The sequence below is a fragment of the Phyllobates terribilis genome, unplaced genomic scaffold, assembly GCF_046119375.1.
Source record: "Phyllobates terribilis strain yellow unplaced genomic scaffold, ASM4611937v1 Scaffold_1__5_contigs__length_1240528914, whole genome shotgun sequence".
NCBI lineage: Eukaryota > Metazoa > Chordata > Amphibia > Anura > Dendrobatidae > Phyllobates > Phyllobates terribilis.
The window spans coordinates 285,409,137-285,431,194 of NW_027362761.1; the positions used below are offsets into that span (position 1 = coordinate 285,409,137).

The window sequence follows — 22,058 nt, forward strand, 5'->3', positions numbered from 1 at the left end:
TGCATACCAGCCGTACTTGCCAATTTCCTCCTGCCTGTATGCCAGTCTAACCTGCCTGTTCCTGCATACCCCGGTGTGGGTCAACAACTGTGCCTTGGTCTGACCTGGAGTCGCACCTGGTCCCTCTGCTCGGTTCCTCCTTGGTCCACGGAGTCGACTAAGCCGCCGTGCGACCTTGGTCGGATCGGGTTGATACTTAGTTACGCTCCTCCAGGCACTCCCCTGTTCATGGTACAGTGGGATCACTTATCACGCTCACGCCAGTCAGTGTGGGCGCGAGCGTTACAGTTTGCTCAGGCCATGGTTCCCGTTGAGCACCACGGCCTTTTGCTCTCAGAGACATTTTGAATTCTTGTCTGGCGAATATGTGCACCAAGAAAATTTTTTTTTCTCAAGCTATGGCCCAGGTGATTTATGCACCAGCACAAATGGATCTATCAGCACTCGTTCCTGCGGATCCACCACGGTACTATGGGGATCCAAAATGAAGCCGTGCATTTGTGGAACAATGCATGCTGAATTTCAAGTTCTATGCTCACTATTTTTCTACTGATCGGGCTAAAGTAGCATTCATGATGTCCTACCTAGCGGGTGATGCCTTGAAATGGATCACCCCCCTATGGGAAGCATGGGATTCTATCATCTTTGACCTGCAGGCCTTACTGGTGGCCTTTCTAATGGTCTTCGATGACCCTAATCCTGAAGCCTCTGCTGAAGCTTCCCTTCCCAATATCCCGGAGCAGCCCCGATGGGTAATGTGTGTAGGTAGCCTACTAGTCCTCCAGCCCGAAGAGACTGCTGCCCACCCAGAATCCACACAGGATGACTATGCTTCACAGAATACTTCTCTTCGCAACCTCCAGAGGCAGTCCAGACGTGCAAGGCGCAGAAGAAAACCATCACGCCATGTTCTGTACTCCCAATGACCCACTGTTCCCCTGCCTGTAGAGGCAACTTTCCGCACAGAATCCATGAAGGATGACTATGTTCATCAGGCAAAGGAGAAGCCAGAACTCAGTCACATAATCGGATTGCGGTCCCAATTCGGTGGTCTGGGACCCCTGACGGTCTTTGTCCAGCATAGGTTGGAGAATTCCAAGACATTAGGCCTGTAGGAGAGGCTGCCCTTGGCGTTAGTGTTTCCTCTCCACAGATGACCATGACTGTCTCCGTGGCAAGTGAAGGCCTCGGATTAACCGGAAGTTTCGGGCTTAAAGCCTTGAAGAGTCGGTGTCTGATTCCCGTCCGAAAACTCAAGAAGACGGTTTGGGCATTGTCAGCGGAAAGACGAGCCCTACTCAGAAACAGTCTAAATATATCTGTACAAATTAAGCTCCAGATTGGAGCATTACACATGAAGAAGTTCATATTCCAGGTGCTGACTGGCTTACCCACAGGTCATCCAGAGCCGAGAGAACTAGTGCCCGCTCAAGTCTGGAGATCCTGCATGGTGGATCCTGGGGGACTGCTAAGGTACAAGGGGTGTCCAGTCCCCATATCTTCAGGACAGTCATCAGTTTCTTCTTCTTCTTCACCAGATCTGCTAGTCGCTGACTCACTGTGCGCTGAAGTTTCTGAAGGAAGAGAAGCGGAGGAGTTGTCCCCACACAGTCTCGATGATTGTACCAATGATTTGGCTTCAGGTACCGTCCTGCCTTACAGACAAGTCATCTCTGAAACCAGTCTGAAGATGGTCCTAAAGCAAGGACCCTCCGTCTCTAATAAATCTGGTCCTACGTCCATCAAGGCATTGTTTACCCCTGAGCCTCTGCACCTCTCCAACCAGGCGGAGGACCTCCAGTTGTCTCCTGAATCCTCCGGGGTGCTACCTGATAAAGGGAGAGAGACTTTCCTACACCCTGTACCTGGTACTTCGCCCACTTCATCCAGTAAGCTTGGCAAAGTTGTACATCGAAGCAGTGATTACCCCCGAGTCTCTGCACCCCTCCAACCAGGCGGAGGACCTCCAGTTGTCTCCTGAATCCTCCGGGGTGCTACCTGATAAACGGAGAGAGACTTTCCTACACCCCGTATCTGGTACACTGCCCACTTCATGCAATAAGCTTGGCAAAATGTACTTCGAAGCAGTGATTACCCCCGAGTCTCTGCATCCCTCCAACCTGGCGGAGGACCTCCAGTTGTCTCCTGATTTTCCCTGGGTGCTACCTGATAAATGGAGAGAGACTTTCCTACACCCGGTTCCTGGTACGAAGCCCACTTCATCCAGTAAGCTTGGCAAAGTGAACGTCAAGGCGATGGTTACCCCCGAGTCTCTGCACCCATCCAACCAGGCGGAGGACCTCCAGTTGTCTCCTGAATCCACCAGGGTGCTACCTGATAACAAACGGAGAGAGACTTTCCTGTGTGCTGTTCCTGGTACTTCACCCACTTCATCTGTTGCTGAGGATGGCTTGATAGGAGGAAGCATGATGAGACCAGTTTCGTTTCCTCTAATGGACAGAAGAGGTGATGCTCTTTAAGAGAATTATTGGCCTCCAAATTCTCTGCAGAAGACCCTTGCAGGCTTGAATAAGAGGGGGCTTAAAGGGGAGATACTGTTACATCCCTGGCGGTGTGCTTGCATTGTGCACCACCTCCCACTATGCAAGACCGCAATCTTAGCTGTCAGTCCAGTCTGCAATCCCTGCTCCAGTTCATGCTATGTGCATTTCTCTTGACTGACTGCTTAGGGCGGCGGCCCGGTTACTTCCTGATTCATATAGCTGCTGTGGGCGCACCCCTAATTAGTCTCCAGCCTATTGCTGTGAGTCACTGGATATTTAAACCCCCTCCACCCAGTAGGAGGTGCCTGAGCAACACCTTCACTCAGTTTGTCTTTGCAACTGTATTGCCAGGTCCTGTCCTGTTATCTCTGACTTCTAGTCTGTTTCCGCCACTCTGGGGGCTGCATTCCCAGACCTATTATCTCTGCCTTCTAGTCTGTTTCCGCTACTCTGGGGCCTGTATTCTCAGGCCTGTTACCTATGACTACTAGTCTTTTTCCGCCACTCTGGAGGCTGCATTCCCAGGCTCGTTCTTGTATCTCCTGCAGTAGCAGTTCCTATCTGAACTGTATCCTAGCCAGTTACCTGTTTGTCTCTATGTCCATACCTTCCCTTTTCCTGCAGTATCTGAACCTGCACCTAACTCCAACTAGTTGACTCTGTACTTCTGTTTGTGAGTTTTCTGTCCACTTGCTACTTCATAGGAAATACCATGTGTGTATCTGGTTCTGCTTGTCCCATTTCCCTTCCTCCATATCTTCCTGTATCTTCCAGTCTGTTCCATGTGAACAGAGCCCTGTCCTCTCTGCCTTGTCCACCGCACCTGCGGTTTTGCTTTGCTCTGTGTTGCCCACCACTCCGGCGGTTTCCCTCTGCTCTGACTTGCCCACCGCTCCGGCGGTTTTCCTCTGCTCTGACTTGCCCACCGCACCAGCGGTTTCTCTCTGCTCTGACTTGCCCACCGCTTCAGCGGCTTCTCTCTGCACTGCCTTGCTCACTGCTCCGGCAGTTTCTCTCTGCTCTGACTTGCCCACCGCTCCGGCGGCTTCGCTCTACTCTATCTTACCCACTGCTCTGGTGGCTTCTCTCTGCTCTGACTTGCCCACCGCTCCAGCGGCTTCTCTCTGCTCTGCCTTGCTCACCGCAACAGCGGTTTCTCTCTGCTCTGACTTGCCCACCACTCCGGCAGCTTCTCTCTGCTCTGCCTTGCTCACCGCTCCGGCGGTTTCTCTTTGCTCTGACTTACCCACCGCTCCGGCGGCCTCTCTCTGCTCTGCCTTGAACACCGCTCCGGTGGCCTCTCTCTGCTCTGCCTTGCCCACCGCTCCGGCGGCCTCTCTCTGCTCTGCCTTGCCCACCGCTCCGGCGGTTCCGCTCTGCTCTGCCTTGTCCACCGCACCTGCGGTTTCTCTCTGTTCTGCCTTGTCCACCGCTCCGGCATTTCCGCTCTTCTCTGCCTTGCCCAACGCATCTGCGGTTCTCCCTCCACTCTGCTTGCTCACCACACCAGCAGTTCCTCTCTGCTCTGCCTTGTCCTCTGCTCCGGCGGTTTCTTTCTGCTCTGACTTGCCCACCACTGCGGCGGCTTCTCTCTACTCTATCTTACCCACTGCTCCGGTGGCTTCTCTCTGCTCTGACTTGCCCACCACTCCAGCGGCTTCTCTCTGCTCTGCTTTGCTCACCGCAACAGCGGTTTCTCTCTGCTCTGACTTGCCCACCACTCCGGCAGCTTCTCTCTGCTCTGTCTTGCTCACCGCTTCGGCGGTTTCTCTTTGCTCTGACTTGCCCACCGCTCTGGCGGCCTCTCTCTGCTCTGCCTTGCCCACCACTCCGGTGGCCTCTCTCTGCTCTGCCTTGCCCACCGCTCCGGCGGCCTCTCTCTGCTCTGCCTTGCCCACCGCTCCGGCGGTTCCGCACTGCTCTGCCTTGTCCACTGCACCTGCGGTTTCTCTCTGTTCTGCCTTGTCCACCGCTCCGGCAGTTCCGCTTTGCTCTGCCTTGCCCACCTCTCCGGCGGTTCCGCTCAGCTCTGCCTTGTCCACGGCACCTGTGGTTTCTCTCTGTTCTGCCTTGTCCACCGCTCCGACAGTTCCGCTCTTCTCTGCCTTGCCCACCGCACCTGCGGTTTTCGCTCCACTCTGCTTGCTCACCGCACCAGCAGTTCCTCTCTGCTCTGCCTTGTCCTCTGCCCTGGAGGTTTCGCTTTACTCTGCTTGTTTACCACATCTGCGGCTCTGTATCTGTCTCCCTGTCTGTACTGTACCCTATCCAGCCTGCGCTCCAACCTGCTAGTACCTCCCGGTCTGCACTCCAGCCCTGCTTGACAGTTCCCACCTGTCTGCATACCAGCCGTACTTGCCAGTACCCACCTGTCTGCATACCAGCCGTACTTGCCAATACCCACCTGCCTGTTTGCCAGTCTAACCTGCCTGTTCCTGCATTCCCCAGTGTGGGTCAACAACTCTGACCGAGGTCTGACCTGGAGTCGCACCTCGTCCCTCTGCTCGGTTCCTACTTGGACCACGGAGTCGACTAAGCCGCCGTGCGACCTTAGTCGGATCGGGTTGATACTTAGTTATGCCCCTCCAGGCTCTCCTCGGTTCATGGTACAGTGGGATCACTTATCACGCTCACGCCAGTCAGTGCGGGCATGAGCGTAACACTTAGGGCTAATATCCATCCCAGATATCAGGCAGACAGGCTGTATAGGAGACGCAGTGGTTATACCAACAAACACTGCATTGCAGTACTGTGTGGTGCTGCTCAAATTGCTAGACTTAGCCCCAGGTCTCAGGGGCCAGGAAAAATCCTTTTTTTTTTCAAATTAATACTCTTTTTTCTTTTTTTTCCTCAGTCAAACTGTACAAATACCCATTTTACTAACCTTCAGACACAAATATATCTGTTTAAAAGAGTCTAGTTTCGGCCAGATAACTAAAACTGTGGTTTTGCAGTTCCACGGTTCAAATCTCTGTATTATTTACTTTTTGCCTTTTTTCCATAAAAAAACAGTTTCAGTGTCTCGCTGACTGTTCACACACAAATATATCTATTTAAAATGGTCTGGTATACGCCAGGAAATATATCTGTTTAAAAAATTCTGGTGTAGGCCAGAGAACTAGAACTGTGGTTTTTCTCTTCCACGGTTCAAATCTGGGTGTAATCCACCTTTTTGCATAAAAAAAAACAGTTTGAGTGTCTCACTGACTGTTCAGACACAAATATATCTGTTTAAAAGATTCTGGTGTAGGCCAGAGAAATAGAACTGTGGTATTCCTCTTCCACGGTTCTAATCTCCTTTTTATTACCCTTTTGCCATTGATAGTGCGAGTGTAAGCTATTTTACTTCATTTACAATAGGCAAGGCGCGTGGCAAGGCACGTGGAACTGGACATTCTGGCGATGGTGCGTGCTGAGGACGGGGCTGTGGCCAAGGTGAAAATGTGCCACAACCAACAGCCACATCTTCTCGCTCCCAGTTCTTGACCGAATTAATAGGGAAGCACACAACAACAACACTATTGCGAACTGATCAGTGTGAACAGGTTATTAATTGGATAGCAGATAATACTTCCAGTCAACTGGGCACCACCACCTCCGGTCTGTCTTCCACACGGTCAAGTCTTAGTAGCCGTGAGTCTCAATTGCATACTCCTCCTCACCCTGATGCTCCTTCCTCCCACCATGCCGAGTGTCGTCAGACAGCAACTGATCCCACAGTTGGACACTCTGAAGAGCTGTTCACTGGTCCATTTCCATATTTGGGCCCCTCGCCTGCTCCGCTTGAAGTAGTGGAAGAGGAGATCCCATGTAGCAATGGCCAAATATTTGAATAGCTACGGCCACAGCAAGGCGACGCTGGCAATTTGTCATAAGAGTTGGATGATGACGAGACACAATTGACACTAAGTGAGGAGGAGGACCGTGGTGCGTAAGTGGAAGAGGAGGAGGTGGTGGATGATCTAGTAACTGACCCAACTTGGCAGGAGAACACGCAGAGCGAGGCCAGCAGCACACACGGGGAGGGAGGCAGAGTACCCCAACAGGAAGGGAGAAGCAGTGTGGTGGCCGCAGACAGAAGGCGGGCAACCGTTCCCCTTAACACCAACACAAGGGACTTTGCCAGTACAACCGGTAGGTCTTCCAGAGTCTGCTGATAACCCCAAAAAGGCCATTTGTACCACCTGCCAGGCCAGCATCAGCAGGGGTGACAAAACTACCAGCCTGACCACCACCAGCATGATCAGGCACATGGCAGCAAAGCACCCGACTTTGTGGGGCGAACCCGAGGGTCCACGACTAGTGTCAGCAGGTGTCACCACTGTTTAACCGCTGTTATGCATGTAAGAAAACCCCCTGTTGTGCGTGCAAGGCAATCCCCTGTCCATACTGCATGCAAATATGCCCCCTCCTCTCAGTCTTCACTTGTTATGGCAGTTTCTCAAGAAACAGCATCAACGTCCACGTCCACGTCCCACCGCAGCGTTCAATTGTCCTTATCCCAGACATTTGAACGAAAGCGGAAATTCGCAGCCAACGCCCCACAGGCCACAGTCCTAAATTCTCACATTTCACGACTGCTTGCGTTGGAAATGCTGCATTTTAGGCTGGTGGAGACGGAATCCTTCCGCAACCTTATGGCGGTGGCCGTCCCTCGGTACTCGGTCCCCAGCTGATACTATTTTGCCCGGTGTGCCATCCCCGCACTGCGCAAGCACGTGTCCCAAAACATCTGCCGTGCCCTCAACAACGCAGTTACTGGGAGAGTCCACCTGACAATGGACACGTGGACAAGTGCTTGTGGCCAGGGACGATACATCTCCCTGACGGCACACTGGGTAAACATAATGGGATTGCGGGCCCTATGTCAGTCAAAGTTGCCCCCACAGTGTAGAGCTCCTGGCATCAAACTCCTCCTCCTCCTCCTCATGTTCAGCCTCCATCTCAGATATCACCACATCAGTTACAAGCTGGAAGCACTGCAGTACTGCCTCAGCCAAGCAGAAAGAGGCTGAGCTTAAAGTCATAAGCTTAGGTGATAAACCTCATACTGCTTGTGAGTTGTGGACAGCTGTGAAAGAGCAGGCAGATCTGTGGTTGAGACCGCTGAACCTACATCCAGGCATGGTCATGTGTGACAATGGCCGTAACCTGGTGGCGGCTCTGAGGTAAGGCGAGATAAAACACGTACCATGCCTGGCTCATGTGCTTAACCTTGTGGTTCAGCGGTCTCTTAAATCGTACCCCGAGTTGCCAGATCTGCTCGTCAAAGTACGCCGCCTGTCAGCTCATTTTCAGAAGTCGGCTACAGAATCCACCGCGTTTGCAGCTTTCGGCACACCGACTGATGTGGGATGTCCCCACACGTTGAAACTCTACCCTCCACATGTTGCAAAGGATTTGTGAGCAGAAGAGAGCAGTTGTGGAGTACCAACTGCAACAAGGCCGTCGATATTCAGGTCAGACTCCACACATTAGTCCTCAGGAGGGGACCTGGATGTCTGACATATGTAACATCCTGACAAACTTTGAGGAGTCCACCAAGATGGTGAGTGGCGATGACGCCATCATTAGCATCAGCATCCCACTTGTCTGTCTTTTGCAATATTCTCTGCAGAGAATTAAAGAGGAGGCATTGCAGCCAGAGTATGATGAGATAGATCAAGAAGCCATGGCGGGCAATTACACACAGCCCAGCCTCATCTCTTCCCAACATGCATTGGGGGACGATGAGTGAGAGGAGGATGAGTAGGAGGAAGAACAGGAGCTGGTATCATGTGCTGTAGACGGTAGTACCTGTACAACTGTCATACCGTGGGTTCAGTGTGGGTGGCTTGAGGACAGGGGGGAGGAGGAGGAGAGCATGGTCAGTCGTCATCTTGGTGAGGACATGGAAGTCTTGCCCGTTACCAGTCTGGCATGCATGGCTGACTTTATGTTACGCTGCCTTAACCGTGACCCTCGCATTGTAAAAATGTTGGGTGACAGTCATTACTGGCTGGTGACACTTTTAGACCCCCGCTACAAGGAAAACTTTGACTCTCTTATTCCTGAGGTGGAGAGGTATACAAAAATGGGGCAGTACCAGAAGGCCCTTGCTGCAGAACTGTTAAAAAAATTCCCATCTGAACACGCTAGCGGCAGAGGTCACAGTTCATTGACCAACCAAGGCGTACAGGCGAGAGAGACACATCTCCAAACCAGCAGAGGCAGGGGAACACTGTCAACATTTTGGGACAGTTTTCTGAGACCCGCCCAGCTTACAGGCCCTGAGGCGCGGGGTACTCTCACAAGGAGTGGAAAGTTTCAAAAGATTTTGAGGGAGTACCTTGCCGACCGTACCAGCATCCTTCGTGATTCCTCTGTGCCTTTTAATTATTGGGTATCCAAGCTGGACACTTGGAATGAACTCGCTCTGTACGCCTTGAGGGTCCTGGCCTGCCCTGCCGCTAGCGTGTTATCAGAGTGTGTTTTTAGTGCTGATGGGGGAATTATAACTGATAAGCCCACTCGCCTGTCAACTGACAAGCTGACCCTTATCAAAATGAACAAGGGCTGGATTGGGCCAGACTTCTCATTACCACCAAATGACAGCAGAGTAACATAAAGTCAAATCCACTGTGTTATTTCGGGAGGTGTATTCCCATGCACTGCTTCACACCCACACATGGGTATACGCTTCCTCATTTCGGCTGTATTTTGCTCTTCTCCTTATCCTCAGCCTCCACCACCATTATACCACCAGGGTGACCTTGGTCTGTGTTGCCAGCATTGCAAGTTCCTCCGTCCTAATTTTTGGCAGCTTTAGCTTGGAAGGCATAGGCAAAGACTATGAAAGACCCACTCCCCAATAATGGGAATAATGTTTTTAAGATGCTGTACTGCATGGTTCTTCCAAGGGGCATTAAAACCGTCTTGTTAAGCTACCGCAACCTCCTCGTCTCTTCCAAGGGGAATTAAGACCGTCTTGTTAAGCTACTGTGACCTCCAAGTCTCTTCCAAGGGGCATTAAAACCGTCTAGTTAAACCATTCTGAACTCCACAGCTCTTCCAAGGGGCATTGAAATGTTGTTTTTAATTAACTCTAACCTCCATGACTCTTCCAACGGGCATTGCATTTCCTCCTAATTTTAGTCAGCTTTTGCTTTTCAATGCACAGGCGAACAGTAAGGGAGACCCACTCCCCAATAATGGGTAGAACTTTTTTAGTATGCTGTAAGCAACGTCTGTTTCAAGGGCCATTGCAGTTCCTCATAATTTTTTGGAAAGCCTTCCATTCATTGCTTAGGCCAACAGTGCACAGGAAACCCAGTTGCTATAAATGGAAAAAACGGTTTAGTTAAGGCCATCTGACCTCCATGTCACTTCCAAGGGGCATTGGAGTGCCTCGAAATTTTTGGTAGGCATTGCACTCACTGTATGCCTATAACTGTGTAGCCGAACTGCGCCTTTTGGTACAGAAACATATCCTACAAGATGTGTGGTTGACTGGCCTGATATTGATGTGAATGGTTCCTGTTCCTCCTGCTCTTTCTCCTTTGCCACCACCTCATCCATCATTCATCACCTGAAGCTTTGTTTTAATGGGAGTCATAGAACGGGGATAGTAGCAGGAAAACATCCAGCAATCCTCGGAGGGGGTAGGATATGAGCCAAAATGCTGACCACCTCAGGCCTAGCCGCTGCTACATACATGCGCTTGCATTCCAAGGAACATAAAGCTAAGGAGATGGATGGCCTCATGATCATGAATAATTTACTCGTTGTGTAGGAGGCCGACCACTGCTGCTGTCTACCTTCTGAACTTTATGTTGAAGCCTGATTGACCCAGGACCCGCAATCCTCTATGTCTGAAGGACGTGCTGCATCCCAGTGTCCAACTGTGTCCCGGCTTCCACAATATTAACCCAGTGTGAAGGCGTGAGATGAACCCTCCCTGGCCGCATTCACTTGTCCACGTGTTTGTGGTTAGGCTGTCCTTCAAATAGGGGCGGCTGGGAACCGTGTGTGGACACCCAGCCGCGGGGCAGCTGGGGATCGAGTATGGACAACCGGCCACCCCCTGGCATCTTGGGACCGAGCGTGGACACCCGGCCGCAGGGCGGCTGGGGACTAAGTATGGATACCAGGCCGCCAACGCAGCCATGACGTGATGGCCAGATTCCGCCTCCACATGCCTAAAAGGCCCAATTTGAAGTGCAAGCAAGCTAGCAGTATGGTATTGCAGCCTGGGGGTGTGTGGGTGGCAGGCTGCACACTTAGGCTTGCATTCCGAGAAAGCAAAGCAGATGCTAACTTCTATCATCATCATCATCATGCTCCTCACCTTGGCACTCTCAACTCCCCTGATGAAGAAGCCAGGGCCCACCAGAGGAGTCTGGTTCTCTGGTGGGCTTGTCCAATGCTGCCCTAAAGCAGGCTGGGCTAAGAAAAGTGTGTGGGGGGAAGTTGACAGGAGAAATAGGGGTGGCTGGGGACCGTTTATGGACACCCGGCCTCCCCCTGGCGGCTGGGGACCGTGTGTGGACACCCGGCCGCGGGGAGGCTGGGGACCTTTTTTGGACACCAGTCCGCCCCCTGGCGGCTGGGGACCGAGCGTGGACACCCGGGCCGCCGGGCGGCTGGGGACTGAGTATGGATACCAGGCCGCCAACGCAGCCATGACGTGGTGGCCAGATTCCGCCTCCACATGCCTAAAAGGCCAAATTTCAAGTCCAAGCGAGCTAGCAGTATGGTATTGCAGCCTGGGGGTGGGTGGGTGGCAGGCTGCACACTTAGGCTTGCATTTCGAGAAAGCAAAGCAGATGCTAACTTCTATCATCATCAAGCTCCTCACCTTGGCACTCTCAACTCCCCTGATGGAGAAGCCAGGGCCCACCGGAGGAGTCTGGTTCTCTGGTGGGCTCGTCCAATGCTGCCTAAAGCAGGCCGGGCTAAGAAAAGTGTGTTTGGGGAAGATGACAGGAGAAATAGGGGCGGCTGGGGACCGTTTATGGACACCTGGCCACCCCCAGGCGGCTGGGGACCGTGTGTGGACACCCGGCCGCAGGGCGGCTGGGGACTGAGTATGGACACACGGCCCCCCCCATGACGTGGTGGCCAGATTCCGCCTCCACATGCCTAAAAGGCCCTATTTCAAGTGCAAGCAAGCTAGCAGTATGGTATTGCAGCCTGGGGGTGGGTGGGTGGCAGGCTGCATACTTGCGCTTGCATTGCAAGGAATGGGGGAGGTACAATTGAACACTGCCTTTGGACAAGGACTTGCACGGGGATAGTTGCAAGTCTGCATCTTCTGATGTGTTAAGGATCACTTCTGATGGGCACACTTTTAGGCAGTGACCTGGGTGTCAGAGATGCCTCCAGGGGTCTTCCCCATGCTGTTCCCATATCTTTTCAGCACTGTATGCATGTGTCACACAGCACATGGCCAGATAAGATTGTAAAATGTTAAAGTGACATTTTCCGGTGAATGCATTTGTCACGGTTGAAAGCAATACAAAAGTGCAAAAACGCATAAAAAATGCTACTTGTGAACATAGCCCAAGGTGTGGAGGAGTATTTTTGCTTTTGTTTATTTATTTTACCTTATACATAAGTCTTTTCCCTGGAAAGGAAGTTCCTTAACATATTTCACAGGAAAACAGTTTCAGTTTTGTTTTTGAACGTTTTATTGTGAGCCTAATACCTCTGACCACGTTGTTGACAGCAGTGACCTGGGGGTCAGAAATGCTTCCTGGGGCGATGCCCATGCCTTCCCCATGTCTTTTGAGCACTGTCACTATCGTTTTGGGCACTTTTTAGGCTTTCTACTGACTGCCGGGGGTGCCGCCGCAAAAATGCTTGGGTCTCCCATAGACTAACATTGGGCTCGTTGGTCGGGTCAAGCACCCGAGTATCACGGCGAGCTCGGCCCGAGCTTCGAGCACCCGAGCATTTTAGTGCTCGCTCAACACTACTCTTATCTCCTCTTCCCACAATAGCATTCAAGATTTCTCCCGTGCATCCCCCTTCTCTGGAACTCTCCAACCCACCATTTCTGACTCTCGCCTACTGTTGAAACCTTCAAAAAGCACCTGAAGACCCACCTTTTGTGACATGCATTCAACCTGCAGTAACCCTAGCTCCACCATACCGCTGCATAACCAGCTCTATCCTCACCTACTGTATCCTCACCCATCCCTTGTAGACTGTGAGCCCTTGCGGGCGGGGTCATCTCCTCTCCTGTACAAGTCTGTGTCACATTTTTGTTCAAGATTATTGTAATTGTTTTTGCGATGTATACCCCTTTTTCATATGTAAAGCACCATGGAATAAATGGTGATAAAGCAATAATAATAATGTGGACCAGGCTCACATCTACTGAGACTGGACCATTTGGAACACAGGGTGGTGGTGGTGGCAAACTGACTGGAAACTTTATCTGCTATCCAACCAACAATCTTTTCACACTGCTCTGGCTTCAATAATGGTGTTCTGCGGCCCACTAGAAATTGGGCCAGGAAGGTAGTTCGACATGAAGTGGGTATTTGTTGTGCTCCCTGAGCAGGCACAGTTTCATCTTGCCCATGCCCTCTGCATGCACTATCACTATCACCATCACCATAATGTCCACTTCTCAGTGCCTTGACACACACCTTGCCCATTTTAAATAGAGTTTAAGATTTTTCACGTTGCCAAAAATGTCTGTATTATTACTGCAGTAATATAGGATCACATCTGATGGGATGATCACAGTTTTAGGCAGTGACCTGGGAGTCAGAGATGCTTCCAGGGGTCTTCGTCATGCTGTTCCCATGTCACACACCACACGGCCAAATAAGGTAGTAAAATGTTAACTCCTTTAAAGCCTGGGGCGTGTTAGCATGCCTCAATCCATCACCCCCTGTTCAGCACGGGCTCCGGCGCTGAGCCTGTACTTAACTGGGCACATGTCAGCTGATTCTTACAGCTGACATGTGCCCGCAACAGCTGCGGGTAGAATCGCGATCCACCCGCAGCTGTTAACCAGTTAAATGCCACTGTCAATCTCTGACAGCGGCATTTAACATCACCGTGCCGGAAGTGTGGCATTTGCCCCACCCATCGGTGACCCATCACATGATCGCGGGTCACCGATGGGTTGGCATGACAACCCGGGGTCTGCAGCAGACCTCTGTGATTGTCATGTCTCAATTGCTATGAGCACCACGCAGTGGTCGGCACTCATAGCAAGTGAGCATTTCTACTGGATACAGGCGATCTGCTCACTGCCTGTATGCAGTAGAAGCAATCAGACAACTGCTGCTTCTTGTCTCCTATGGAGACTATTAAAACATGCAGAAAGTGTAAAAACACTGGTTTTAAAAATATTAAAAAAATAAAAAATGTATAAAAGTTTAAATCACCCCCCCTTTCGCCCCTTTCAAAATAAAATAATAAAAAAAAAACATATACACATATTTGGTATCACCGCGTTTAGAATCGCCTGATCTATAAATATAAAAAAAGAATTAATCCGATCGGTAAACGGCGTAATGAGAAAAAAATTCTAAACGCTAGAATTACGTTTTTTTGGTCATCGCAACAGTGCAATAAAATGCAATAATAGGCGACAAAAACATCTGTTCTACCCCAAAATAGTATCAATAAAAACGTCAGCTCGGTGCGAAAAAAATAAGATCTCACCCGGCCCCAGATCTCTACAAATGGAGACGCTATTGGTCTCGGAAAATGGCGCCATTTTTTTTTTTTAAGCAAATTTGGGATTTTTTTTCACCACTTAAATAAAAAAGAACCTATACATGTTTGGTGTCTACAAACTCGTAATGACCTGGAGTATAAGAATGGCAGGTGAGTTTTAGCATTCAGTGAACGTGGTAAAAAAATAAAAATAAATAAAACAACTGTGGTATTGCACTTTTTTTGCAATTTCACCCCACTTGGATTTTTTTTCCCGTTTTCCAGTACACGATATGGTAAAACCAGTACCATATATAGTACAACTTGTCCCGCAAAAAATAAGCCCTCACACGGCCATATTGACCAAAAGATAAAAACGCTATGGCTCTGGGAACAGACGGAGCAAAAAACGAAAGCGCAAAAATGGAAAATCCCAAGGTCCTTAAAGGGGTTAAAATGACATTTCCTTGTGAATGCATTTTTAACCATTAAAAGCAATGTAAAAGTGCAAAAACGCATAAAAAACGCTACGTGTGAACATCGCCCAAGATGTGGAGGAGCATTTTTGCTTTTGGTTATTTATTTTGCATTATGCACAAGTCAATACCCTGGAAAGCAGGTTCCTCAACACATTTCCCAGGAAAATACATTTTGGTTTAGTTTTTGTATGTTTTATTGTGAGTCCGTAAAAGTGGCGTAATACCTCTGACAACATTGTTGACAGCAGTGACCTGGGGGTCAGAAATGCTTCAAAGGGTCTTCCCCATGCTGTTACTATGTCATTTGAGCACTGTTCCCATCGATTTTGGCAATTTTTATTTCGACCCAAGCAACGAGTATCTGAGCATTTTAGTGCTCGCTCATCACTACCAATTACCTCAACCAGTGGGCCCCCACTTTTGGCGAACCCCTACAGAGAGGAGGTAGCGGCAAGCTTAGGAAGCTGACCATCCATCGAGGTACAAGGCCAGGAGACCCGAGGGTCCCACCCTGGCTTCTCCTTGAGTTTCCATGGGGCCAAATGACCGGCTGGTCCCAATTTGGCTTCTCCGAATGTCTCCATGGGTTCCAGATGACCAGAGGTCCCACCTGGTAAGCCCAAAAAACATATCCATGGGGCCAGGTGACCTCATTGTCCCAACCTGATCTCCCTAGCTGTATCCATGGGTTCTCTGATAGTTAATGGAGCAAATCTGTATCCTTCCTGTCAGGGCCGTATACTCTTAGACCGTAATCATGTAGAATACAAAATCTGTGTCTCTCTGGAGCAAGCCATGCTACCAAGCTGATGTCCTGAAGAGTCTGTCTGATCTTTGATTCTCTTTTCTAAAGTCTGCCTACTGCAGAGGCCTTGTTCCTTAAATAGTTCCTAATTGTTCTTTCAAGCACATATCCACAGGTCAAGGATTAGGGAGGGTATTATTCCACAGTGCACAGCTCTCATTGCTTGAGCATTTATTCAATTTACATAGTTGGTATAGCAGGGGGGCTCTTGTACATCAACATCTAGCTGACTTTATTAGAATATGCAATATTAACAAACATTATTGTTTCCAGACTAAGCAAAGTCAACATTCAGGTTTATACACATAGTAGTATGTCCTTCTAGACCAGCCACAGAAAAACACATAAATTCACAAGTCAACACAAACACAATAGTGTATTTCTCTTGGCTTAACAAACATAGATGTCTAGCTGATTAAGATTTGAAACTGTTTCGTCACACATACCTGACTTTTACCTCAATATTTGCCATTGATCAGAGAGCTATTTCCACTGCAGTGCCCTGACCATCACATCTTTCATGGACCTTTCTTTAAAAGATAAAAAAAAAATGGCCATTTACTTTTACAAAATATGATGGGCCATGAAAATTAGGTAACTTCACATCCCAAAAGTAAGCACCTACAACACTTAACTGTTTTCAGGTGGCACATACACAGGTTTAATATTGAAATAATACCACAATGAAGAAAAAAAAATAATTTAAGCCATGTATACTTTGTGAGGTAGAGAGTAGGGATGAGTGGACCTGTGGAAATGCAGAATTGCTCCCGAACTTGAACCTGAACCCGAACCCCATTGAAAGAACTTTGGGCTTGAAAAATTCCCTCTCTCTCTATCTCCCGCCTCTCTCTTCTCTTCTCTCTTTCCTTCTGGACTTCCCCAGATCTCCAAACGTTAAAACGGACATGCGGAAGAAGTCTATTTTCTGAGTTTAGAACTGGACACTAAATGTCCGGTACCATCCCCTAACTTTTAAGTTTGGGTTCTCTCATCTCTAGTAGAAAATTATATTTAAATTTTTATCTTTTTTAGGATGTGGAAAAAAATATATGATTTGTCCATCTTACAATGCAGGAAACACATATTATATGACACACAAGCTTTGGTTTCAGCAATGAAGGATTTAATACCAAAAGTACATTTTACAACCAATTAATTTATGAAAACATGTATTGTATTCATGTGATACAATATTAATAACAACTGCTCACAGTGATAACCATCTGAAATTAATCTCAATAGATTTGATTAAATCGATTTAAAATATGAGTAATTCAATAGGGAGCTAAAGATAATGAGGCAATGTCTCAACAGATCCTCAATTATAACGTTCAGATCTGGGTGGAAAGTATATATAAGAAATATTTCACTCAGTGAAGACCTGCTCATCAACTTATAACAATAAATCTAAGTAGAAAATTTAATCATAGCAAATCATTTTAAGTAAGTCAATATTCAATAGATACTCATGCTGTGCTTTTATACTAAGTTCTTGTAATATTTCTTCATCTTTAGAGGGAAAATATGTATTTGTAAAAAGCTATATTAATCTTGATGTGCACTCACTTTTTTTTTTTTAATAAAATAGAGTTATCTAATTAACTAATTAATTTTGAATATATATATAATATAACATTAAGATCTGCTATTAGTTTTTAATTGTGAACATTGTGTTTTTCTATTTTGACTCATTTCTAAATTTAGAACAAATATAGAAATGATCATTTAATTTATTATATTCAATTATAATGCCAAATGGTGACAGAACATCTCCTGACATTAAAATCTGCTATATTAGATATTTTTGAAAATCTTGTTCTTTTCAACAGTAGGCCATCATGAATCTACAGTACATTAAAAAGATGAAAAGTAATGTCTTGTAATATTTGACTTATTATTGCCCAAATATGCTGCATATATTAATAACATGCTAAAACTTCTTTACTATATGCAGATCCTTATAAAGACTGTCCAATGGAAAGCGTTAACAAAACACATGTCACATCATTTATACTACTGGGATTTCCAAGCTTGCACTATCTAGGAATCTTCATTTTCATCCTAGGATTATTTATCTATATAATAACATTAATTGCAAATGTCCTAATAGTTCTCATGGTTCGGAAACAGAGTCGCCTTCATCTGCCTATGTATTTCTTTCTTGCAAATATCTCTGTGATTGATATTTTCTATACTACTAATATTGTTCCTCAAATGCTTGCCACTTTTCTCATTGAAGTTTTTTGTGTCTCTTACATTGGATGCATTTCTCAGTTTTTCATTCACATCTGCCTCGGATCAGCAGAATGCCTCATCTTGGCTATCATGGCATTTGACCGTTATGTTGCCATATGCAATCCATTGCATTACCTTTCAATCATGAATTATACTGTATGTATCTATTTAATTGCTGGAATGTGGGTTATAGCAATAACGGCGAACCTGCCTCCATTGTTTTCTGTTTGCCAGTTACAATTCTGTGGTCGTAACACTATCAATCATTTCTTCTGTGATGCCCCACCATTACTGGAAAATTCTTGTACAGGGGCTGAGAGGGTAGAATTTATAAACTTTGTTGTTGCTGCCAGTATGATCATGAGCTCCTTTTCCATGATCATGTTGTCCTATATCATGATAATAAGAGCCATTATTTTAATTCCCACAACAGGGGGGAAGAAGAAAACTTTTTCAACTTGTGCTTCCCATCTCATAGTTGTTGGTATCTTTTTTGGAAGTTTAATTATTATGTATGTAAGACCAAATTACAAAAATTCAACAGAATATAATGAAGTTGTGTCTGTTTGCTACACTCTGGTGACACCCATACTAAACCCTATCGTATATACATTCAGAAATAAAGATATTAAACATTCACTTAAGACTTATTTCATATGTCATAATCTATGACTGTAGATGTTATATACATGTAAATCTAAATTACAGCAGTGTGTTAGATGTTTCTTGTTACTAAGAACAAAATGTGATTATACAAAGTGGTCTTCACATGACAATCTCTAGAAAGGATCCAACACGAGGATTAAAGAAGAATTTCAGTTTATCGAAGGTAATCCTATTTATAAAAAATCAGATTAGTAAAAGGTCCATAATTTGTAACTCGTATAGCAAAATTGCTGCGGCATTCAGTGTAACTGATTAACAGAAATTGCTTTCAATTTAGGAACCAGTACCAATTCTTATAATTATACTTTTTTCTTAAAGACAACACATTCAGGATAGCATAAAAAAAAATTGAGTTAGTACTTTAGGGTACTTTTAGGGGCATTAAAGCTGATTATTGTTGCATATGCACTTTGGGAAATGGAAAGCGTAGGGGTACTGTTATGTTTTTGGGACACTATATTTGTAGACACAATGTTTTAGGAAATTTTGATTGACAGTTACAATGACTATATTTTTTGGGCTGAATGTTTTCATGGATACTATAGCTGATACCATGAGTGCGGCTCATATATTTCAGGTTAAAGAGGTTATGAAAGAAGATCTTCGTGTATTTTCACACGTCTTTTTCGCTCAGATTCTGCCCGAAATCTGCGTTTAAATAGTGCCCCAAAACCACCACAAAAAATGAACATAATTCTTGAACATGTAAAATTATATTGCTATGCGCATGTTCAGTCTTTTGTAACTTCTTTTAACCATTTTAGGGTTTGGAAACCATGAAGCGATTAAAAAAAGTAGTATGTTCATTCTTTGAATGGCTTTGGAAGCATAGGGAGAAGTTGAAATAGTTGGGCATAGTTGAAAAGTGGAAAATACAGGGAAAAGACGCTGAAAAAAATAATTGCAAAACCGCCAGTGAAGACACTTCAGGGAAAAAATACATTTTCCTGAAACGGCTTCACCTAGCAAAACCTCAGCGTGAAATAAAATATGCATATACCATTAAGTTAACTGGCCACAATAATAAAAAAAAATATTCTTTATGAACAGTGCTGTCCACAAAAGAGCTTTATCCTGTTCTCTATGGCTGCCACATGAAATACAATTCTGAATGGTTATCTATGCAGTTATCTGTGGTCTTATTTGATTTTTACCCCGTTTTCTAAAGAATAATCATTTCAGAACGTCACGTATTTTCATAGCAATAGTCAAGTCAAAAACGCCATTAACCTGAAGATATGCTGCTGTAATCTGCAGGTTAATAGCATTCTAAAGCTGTGCTGCCGCCGCACTGAAAGCCCAGCTACCAGGATGAAATAAACGTTATTCCTCCTGGCAGCCAGTAGCTTTCAGTCATAAAGGCACGGCCGTTGCGGCTTCGGTCAACCGACTACACCTGACTAGCGTTTTGATGTTTGTTGGGTGAGCCTCTGTTTACTGTATGTACTTTTCTTTCCACATGATTTAATGTTTGGGACTTGTTTTATTTGGCACCTTAACTTTATACTTTTATGTGAGTATGTGTACTGTGTTTCAGACTGCACATTATTAGTCACTTGTATTATCGCATACTTATATACGTACTCTTCTGTGTTTTATTACATTGTTAAATTAATTGGTGCCTTTTCATTATTGGGGTCCCTCATTATTGGGGTCACTCATCAATTTGCGTTTTGTGCCTGTCCGGTTGGATTTTTCTATATGCTTTTTCATGATCAATAAAATCTTTTTAAGCAGTAAGTATTTATTGTAGTCCTGGCATAAACAAGTGACATAAAGGGGATAACTCAAATCATTTTTATACCAAATCCTGAAAGGCTGTAATCAGCTGTTTAAAAGTAATGTACAGTAATTCTAGCACATGTATCATATGTAGTGTCAGGCAGAGTAATGAGTGCAAAAAATCACCTTCTTGAGAATGCCCCCTTAGAAATGCCAACCACAGTGTCTGTGTTTGTAGTGCCTTCTTACTTCACATGGAGTCATTCTCTAGCAGCCACTAAGTACCAGCCAGAGAGAATACCACCATAATATCAGCCAAACAAATGCCCATATTTATTGATAGCGAAATCACCCCCAATGTTTATAGTGATACAGAAGTCTGTTATGTTTCATCTATAATCTTACAGTGACAAATCACAAGAAGGCACACAAAATGCTACAAGGCAGCTAACAAATCTTCTAAATTAGGAAGAAAATATTCCATGTAAATCTAAGACTGGTGCTAAACAGCAACTTTGGCTGTAACACTGGTCCCGCGGTCAAAGAACGCTATGTACTGCTGCTAGATCATATCATAATGGAGGTGTATAGGGTTAGATCACCACCCCTAGTGTAACACAGCCAAAGCAAGTTGCAAAAATCCAACTGGTTCGAAATTTTTGCAACTTCCTTGTCGCTGTCGTGGTACGCTAAGGGTCAAAATTCACCCCTTTTACCTGCAGTACATTGTGATATACCAGAGGTCAATAATGATAAAGTGCAGGACAGGAAAAATGTAACAAAATAATAAATAACTTTTATTACAAAAAATTATTAAAAGACAAAAAGTTCATAATGGTAATAGTGCAGACAGAGAGGACACAGTAGATGTATGTTGGTGGGTGAACTAAAGTGAAGAAAAACTCTGGAAGTAATAAATCAAGTGGAAAGGATAAAACATAATCGATTCATAATTACATATGCGCAATGGAAATAAGAATTGGATGCCAGGGGGAAATTCAATAAATATAAGGATATAATAGTATACATCATCACAGCCAAGATGAAACGGGCTCACCCATCAAACACACCCAACGTAAGTTTCACAAATGCTTCATCAGTGGTACTTGGTTGTTGTGACATTCTGGTATATAAAACACAGGTAACCAATTAGAAAGTGGACATAATGAGGCAAACATAGATAACACATGCACAAACAGAACAAACAAACAAAGTTGCAGTCTGCAGTGCTAAAGCATGTAAACATGAAATATATTAAATTTTCTTATTATCCAGAGAAGTAATGCTATTCAAATTTCATATATTTCATGTTTACATGCTTTAGCACTGCAGACTGCAACTTTGTTTGTTATGTATAGAGAATGGCTACTCTTAGTTCACACCTGTACACACCAGTTTTCCGATTTGTAAGTCTTTTTGCTACATGTACAAACAGAGATATAACATGCTGATAAATACCTGGGAACATATACAAAATGCCTGCGCAAAGAGTGCTTATTTGCTGGTCAAATGGCAAATTGGATTCCACACAGTGCATGCCAGTACGTGTGTACATAAATGATATCACCATATGTAGCAGAGGAAAAGAGATTCAGCACTTCCAACCTTTGAAGTAAAATATTTGTCAATCCTTATTAGTAATCCATTAAAAACAGAGAAGTTAGGGGAAAGTTAAAGCATTGATGAGTTTCTAGCACATTAAGTGCCCTTAATCATAGCATATCAAATGAATCCTGGGAGTCTTGTTTTAAACATATTGGAACTAGTGACGAGCGAGCACTAAAATACTCGGGTGCTCGATGCTCGGGTCGAGCAAATTAGAATACTCGGGTGCTCGACCCGAGCAACGAACCCAATGTAAGTCTATGGTAAACTTGAGCATTTTTCAGTCAGCTCCCCCCGGCGGTCTGCAGATGGCCTAAAAATTGCCCAAATCGATGGGAACAGTGCTCAAATGACATGGGAACAGCATGGGCAAGACCCCTG

General features: G+C 45.9%; 1 long non-coding RNA gene across 1 annotated transcript in view; it reads right to left on the reverse strand.

The window, feature by feature from the left end:
* Positions 1-21,649, reverse strand: part of LOC141166875 (uncharacterized) — a 35,497-nt gene extending 13,848 nt beyond the window's left edge. The window contains exons 1-2 of the long non-coding RNA XR_012251356.1: positions 21,531-21,649; positions 21,130-21,195 (exon numbers count right to left, since the gene is read on the reverse strand). This is a non-coding gene — a long non-coding RNA (uncharacterized lncRNA). The remainder of the gene's footprint in view (positions 1-21,129; positions 21,196-21,530) is intronic.
* Positions 21,650-22,058: the final 409 nt, after the last annotated feature.